At 34.3% G+C, this 6,386-nt stretch overlaps 1 long non-coding RNA gene across 1 annotated transcript; it reads right to left on the bottom strand.

Annotated features, from left to right (window-relative positions):
- Positions 1–363: 363 nt before the first annotated feature.
- LOC149554904 (uncharacterized) lies at positions 364–813 on the bottom strand. The gene is made up of 2 exons (XR_016365259.1): positions 747–813; positions 364–660 (listed from the first exon to the last, which is right to left on the bottom strand). It is a non-coding gene; the product is annotated as an uncharacterized LOC149554904 (long non-coding RNA).
- Between the last annotated feature and the right edge of the window lie 5,573 nt (positions 814–6,386).

Below are 6,386 nucleotides of genomic sequence, written 5' to 3'. Positions count from 1 at the left end.
AGTGCACATAGCCAAAGCCATGGATGCTTATAGAGAAAGTTACAAGAGTTCGCAGCCAGAGCCATGAGTACATGAAGTCGATGATCACAATTGTTTACAACTATTCACCAGAAACAACTTCTTTGCAGCTTTTGAGAAATACTAATAAAGCAAAAAAGAACATCTACTAGTTGGTAGACATAATGGCAACTCTCTAGCAATTGAATTTAATTTCATACATGCACATATCTAATTTAATGTCATACATGAACATATCTTATTTAACGTCATACATGAACAAACATATAATATAAAATGATAACCAATAATGTCATATACATTAACAAACACATAATATATTATGATAACCAATAATGTCGTATATGAGCAAACATATCATATATTAACCAATAATGTCATACATCAAATATAGAATGTCATATGTACATCAAATGTGTATCGAATATGTCTCTCAGATGCCTATATATATATACATGGGGAAGGAAACAAGTCTCTATATATATGTATCAAATATCTCAACTACATCTTTTCCTTCCCACGAGGGGAAGGAAACAAGTCTCTCGACGTCCTTTGCCGTCATGTGGAGGGAGACAATGGAGATGATGGGGCCCTCCTGACACGCTACCTTGACCTCTTGTTGAGGCTCTTCTCCAGGTCCAACTGATACAAAGAAAGTAGATATGAATCAATATTTATTATACGTTGAAATCAAATATATGTACTCACAAAATTAATTATTTTCTTACCACCAACAAATAGTCACTCTGTAAGTCCACTTCAAATGCTCGTGGACGATTAGGCATGACAAGACCCTACAACAATTCAATAAATATAATCACTTATAAATAACATTAGAAATTTTGAGATTAACTATTATAAACAACAACTAAAATGAAGAAAATTCTTTCATACCTCCGTCAGTGGCTGTGAGCTAGCCACAGTTGCAGCCACTCCACTATCAATAGACTGTCGCAGATGAGGAGGTGTGTCTGACATCATGAGCTGCATGTCATACAATACACATTATATCTAACATAAAACATGGAATAAATATAATCAAATGAATTAAATTAACCTGAAACAACTGTACTTGTGTGAAGCTCGTATGATGTCTCTGCTCTACATCTGTGGTAAAGGTTGAGGGTCCTATGGAGAACTGATGCACATGCATTTTTTTTTGGTCAATCCTTAATATGATTACGTAATAAATATATGTATTAATTAAAATGATTAAATTGATACGTACCTCAGGACTCGTCGAAGGGACAAAAAATGGTCCTGGAGGATCGTTGCTAGGCCCAGGAACACTTTGACCCTAAATTTTGAACAATGTCAATAAATCATAATTAATTAATCATTCACTATACGTATGAAATGTGATCAAATTAGTAATTTACCTCTATGTCAATGCCAAATGTCTTGTTTAGGAACTGATCGGTGACAAGCCCATCATCTACACTATCTCCGACATGAGTGCCAAATGTGCATAGGGATCCACATGAAGTGCACATGTGACCATGACGTATAGAAGGCTCCCCCTCAACTAATGGGCTCATGGAATGGATGAGGGTCTGCGTCAAAGCATTAATGGTCCCTAGAGTACTGGCCTCTACATGTTCCTTCACAACTGAAGGAATAATCACATGCTCACACTGTGGATGGACCACGGATGCCCTAACTACATTAGGGTCACGACGTGCTCCGGGCCTCTCAAATGATGACCCCCCACCTCTACCTTGGGAGTCTAACATATCAAAATAATTGGGGATCTCCCCAAGGACAAACTCACAATATAATTTCTTCAAAAAATACATGGGGACCTCTTGATTGTTGCAAGGAGGGGCATCGAAAACCATCCACCATCTATCCCAAAAATTATTTCTAATAGCATCATGTATGCACCAATGGATGGGGAATCATTTAGTACCCTCTCTAACAGTATTTTTCTCACCGGGTTTTCTAAATAATGCACATATACTACCTTTTTGTATTTCCTTTTTTCTAACATCTTCATATGACAATTTATTTGCATAAAATCTTTTTTGTTCATCCCTCTTAGCCCGCCAAATATCTAACTAACCACTAATTGAGGCTATCTGAGTGTTAATGGATTCAAGGGATGATGCCAATTAAGCCCTCATTGGATTGGTTTGTCCGGATTCTTTCAACTGAGCAATGATTCCTTCTAATTGAGTTTTGCCTCTCTCTATTTCATTTCTTATATTTTCTTGTGTGCCTGGTGGAGGTCTTGCAATTGGTTTGGGTTGTGGAATTTGTTCTTCTTTTAGAGGAGGGTTTTTGGTTTTGGGGTTCTTGAGGGTTTTGATGTTCTTGTGGATTTTCTGGCTGATTATGAACATTTCCTAATAAAAAATCAATTGAAATTCAAATAAATAAACGAATCTAAATGAAATTTGTAAAAACCCTACAAAAGAATATAAAAAACTTACAAAACAATATGAAAAATATATCAAACAATGCAAAGTTAGGTTTATATCACTTACGGCATTGTCGTGGGTGCGCTTGTGGTCTTGGATTTCGTCGACAAGGAGGCATTTTGGCAAATGGTGGTGCAAATGTTGAGTCTTCAACTCGCGTACGCGCTGCTCGCTATAGGAGTAGAAGAAAATGCTAATGAAAATGATGGGCTATGGGTTTGCAGCCCATCATATATACTTTTTTTTTTTTTAAAGTGCGTACGCGCTATAGCGCATACGCGCTTTTGAAAATAGGAAAAAAAAATTTCCTTGTCACCTTTTTGGCACCACAACTTGGTGCATATGCCCGGATACAATTCTGCAAGGCGCGCTTTTGAAAATAGGAAAAAAAATTTTCCTTGTCACCTTTTTGGCACCACAACTTGGTGCATATGCCCGGATACAATTCTGCAAGGAAGATGTGTGAAAGGGGGAGTAGAAACAGAGCAGACAAGGCAAAGAGTATCAAAATCCTCAACATGAGAAAAATCTAGCATAAGGGATTTTAGATACACAAATGGCACATCTACTCATGGGGAGTTACAATTTTTTGAGGTATATAGTCTTCTACAAGATTATGAATAAGTTTTTGAAATTTTGTACATATGTCAAACACGATATGTGTTATACTTATTAGAGATTGGATTCATAATGCTTAGTTAATTATTTTTGACACTCGTGTCAAAGGGGGAGATTGTTGGACTCAAAGTGGTTTTGACAATTGAGTGTCAACACACTTAACCAATTTCAAAGTTGATGCCAAGTATAATACAGATGTTGAGCTATAGTATGTGTCGAGCTAGAGATTCAATAAGTACTAAGGAGGTTTCAAGTGTCAAGTCACTATAGGTGTCGAGTCACTATAGGTGCCAAGAAAAGAATAGATACTGAGTGAGACAGAGTTACTATAGGAATTGAGTAAGATATAATTCTTATATGTGTCGAACATCAACAATCAATAAGTGTCAAGTAACATAGAATCAAAATATGAGTTTGTACCTTCACAAACTCAAATGTAAACCATTTTTGAGCCAACTCAGAATGAATCTCAAAGGATCTAAAAAATAATTTTGAATCTTCTACATTCCCTATGCAATTAGCATGCATCTAATCAAAAAAATGCAGAAAGCATCCAACCAATAGGAAAATTGTAAATATTTGAGTAGAAAAAGATGGATGAATATCCATTGTGAATTTATACCTAACCCTAAGTCTTTGAAGCCTTTATAAGTAGGTCAAAACCCCATAATTTGTGTGTGTGAAAGTTGTATGGAATGCATGGGAGAATGATAGCAAAGTTAGAAAGGGTGTAAAGACTTAGAAAAGGAAGAACAACACTACATAATCAAGTTGGTTAGAATAGAGCATCAACACTATGAAAAAAGTTATATCAAATCAGGAAGGATCAGATCAAATTGAGCAGAACAAGGATATGGAATCAGCAATTGAAGATTGTAAGTTATTAGGTCAACACATTCTAATACTTTCTAGCCATTGTTTTAGGAATGAAAATCCTATGGGGATAGGTTGGTTTAAAATCCATGTTGTAAATGTTTAACAAGGTGATAAATCCTTTAACAGGGTAACATTCCAAGTGAGTGTTTTTAAATCCTTTAACTAGGTCACTTTTAACAGAGTGTAAAGCCTTTAATAGGGCAGGCCTTTCACAAGGTAGAACATTGGAAGTGGTCAATCTTTGTAGCCTTAATTAGTTACATATTACTACAATGATAATTTTTGGGTGTCATCCCGACCCCAATTATACCTTCTCATTTTGGAGGGTTTTTGGGTGACCAAAATCTTTTGTTATCTATTTTCATGCATGTCTTTTCTTTTATATTAATTTGATATCGTAGATGCATATGAATGATTTTAGTTAAAATTTTTAGAGGTTAAAGTTTGTTACTTTTGATTCACCCCCCCTCTTAGAAGTAAATCTTCCAACTTGTAAATTCTAACATTATATGTCTCATTCAGCTTGAAAGAACATAATTCCTAAATTGTGTAATGATAAAATGATCTAATGTCATGGATTAACTATACCTTTGGATATAATATTGAGTTAGCTTCCATGTGGTGCTTTTTCTCACCAATTGTAAGATAAAGATTGAACTTAGGTGCATTGCAAGCCACATTCTTCAGCAACATATTACAACTCCTCTTCACCTTCACACTAGATTTGGACATTATTTTGTTTAGTGAATGGTAATAAATAACCTTCTAGAAATGTACTTTTGAAAATTCACTTCAACATTTTTTTTATCTTAACCACTTGGGGTTCAAAAATAACTCTTCTCAAACTGGTCTCTAAATTCACTATGAGAAAATGAGCTTTCGATTCCATCTTTACTAAAAGAATTCCAAATTTTAGGGCCTAACAAATGCTCTATATATGGTAGGTGAGGTAACTTGTCAATGTCTCCAAAAATAATTTTGGCATAAACTAATCATAGGTAAGCTTGGTTAGAACTAGTTTCTAACTTGGCTTTACTCAAAGATGATACATAGCTTGGTTAGAAATGATGTTTAACTCAATTAAAACATTATTTCCTTGCTTGATATTTTCCATATGAATATGTAGGTTTCAACTATTCTTTCTTTCTTATCTAGAACTTCTGTGGAATCTTCCATGAATTTTTAGTTCCATCCATTGCCTTGACTACTTAGTTGGATATGGATGCTTCACCCAACTCATTGGTTTGATTTCCTTACCCATTTTAGAGTGATTTGAGTATTGATCCCTTCAATCTTTATTTTTCCTTTTTTTTCTTTACCAAATTTTTTTGTAGATCTATTCATACAATTTCTTACCAAAGGACCTATCTTTTTGAATACATGACATCTCACTTTAAAGTATTCATTTTCTTTAAATGAATTCTTAAACAATTTACTTTAGTGAGACCATTTTCTCTACATAGATGACATATTTCCCATGTGTTGTTGTCCCAACCAATAAATTATCTTTATCTAGTTCTATTGCATTGATTATTTCAATTCCATTTATTTGATCTACACTACATATCTATGACCATGCTTGTGACATGTGAAGTATTTATCCTCAAACTTTGATATGGTTATGCATTCATTTTCCTTGTGTCCATATGTTATAACTATAATAGTGACCTTTGAACTTAGGTTACATAGTATTAATCAAGAAAATATTTGATAAATGACCTATTTTTTCACACTTGTTACATGTAGGCCTTTTGTTCTTATGTTCTCCTTGTTGTGATGATTCCTCTTGATTAATAATCACAATTTCCTGTGACCTCAACATTCTTTCACTGAGTTCCTTTTAAGTTGTAAGTTCATTTTGGATTATGTCATTGTCTAATCTTAGATTGGTGATTTCATGATTTGCATCATCTAGTAGATTTTCCATGTCTATATGATGTTGTGATAGTTGTTGAATTTTATTATATTGAAAATAGATTAATCCAAGTATGAGAATGTGTTTCAATCATTGTGTTGTCACTAATGTCAAACCTACTACTTGCTAGTAAGACTATTGGAATTACAAGTAGGAAAGATAAACTTATGGGAGGGGGGGTAAATCAATAGTTAAAGTATGAACCCATAAAAATTTTCACCACTCATCGATCTCATGCATTCAATAGATAAACTGAAATAACATGTAAAAAACATACATCTAAATCATGTAAACATAAAAGAAATCACACATTTGACACCAGATATGATTACCTAGAAACCCTCCAAAGAGAAGGTAAAACTGGGGTGAGGATGACAGCCACAATTCTTCACTATAGTAGCAATAAAGTGTAGCTAATTATGGTTACAATTGTTTGAGCATGAAACATGATCTGCCCTATGAAAGGCCTACCCTGTTCAAGGCTTACAAGCACTGTTAAGTCCCACCTTGTTAGAGAATTTCAACACCTTATTAGAAGT

The sequence above is a fragment of the Cupressus sempervirens genome, chromosome 5, assembly GCF_028749045.1.
Source record: "Cupressus sempervirens isolate cs-2001-9-10 chromosome 5, ASM2874904v1, whole genome shotgun sequence".
In the NCBI taxonomy this organism is placed as follows: domain Eukaryota; kingdom Viridiplantae; phylum Streptophyta; class Pinopsida; order Cupressales; family Cupressaceae; genus Cupressus; species Cupressus sempervirens.
This window is presented reverse-complemented; position numbering and strand designations above follow the sequence as displayed.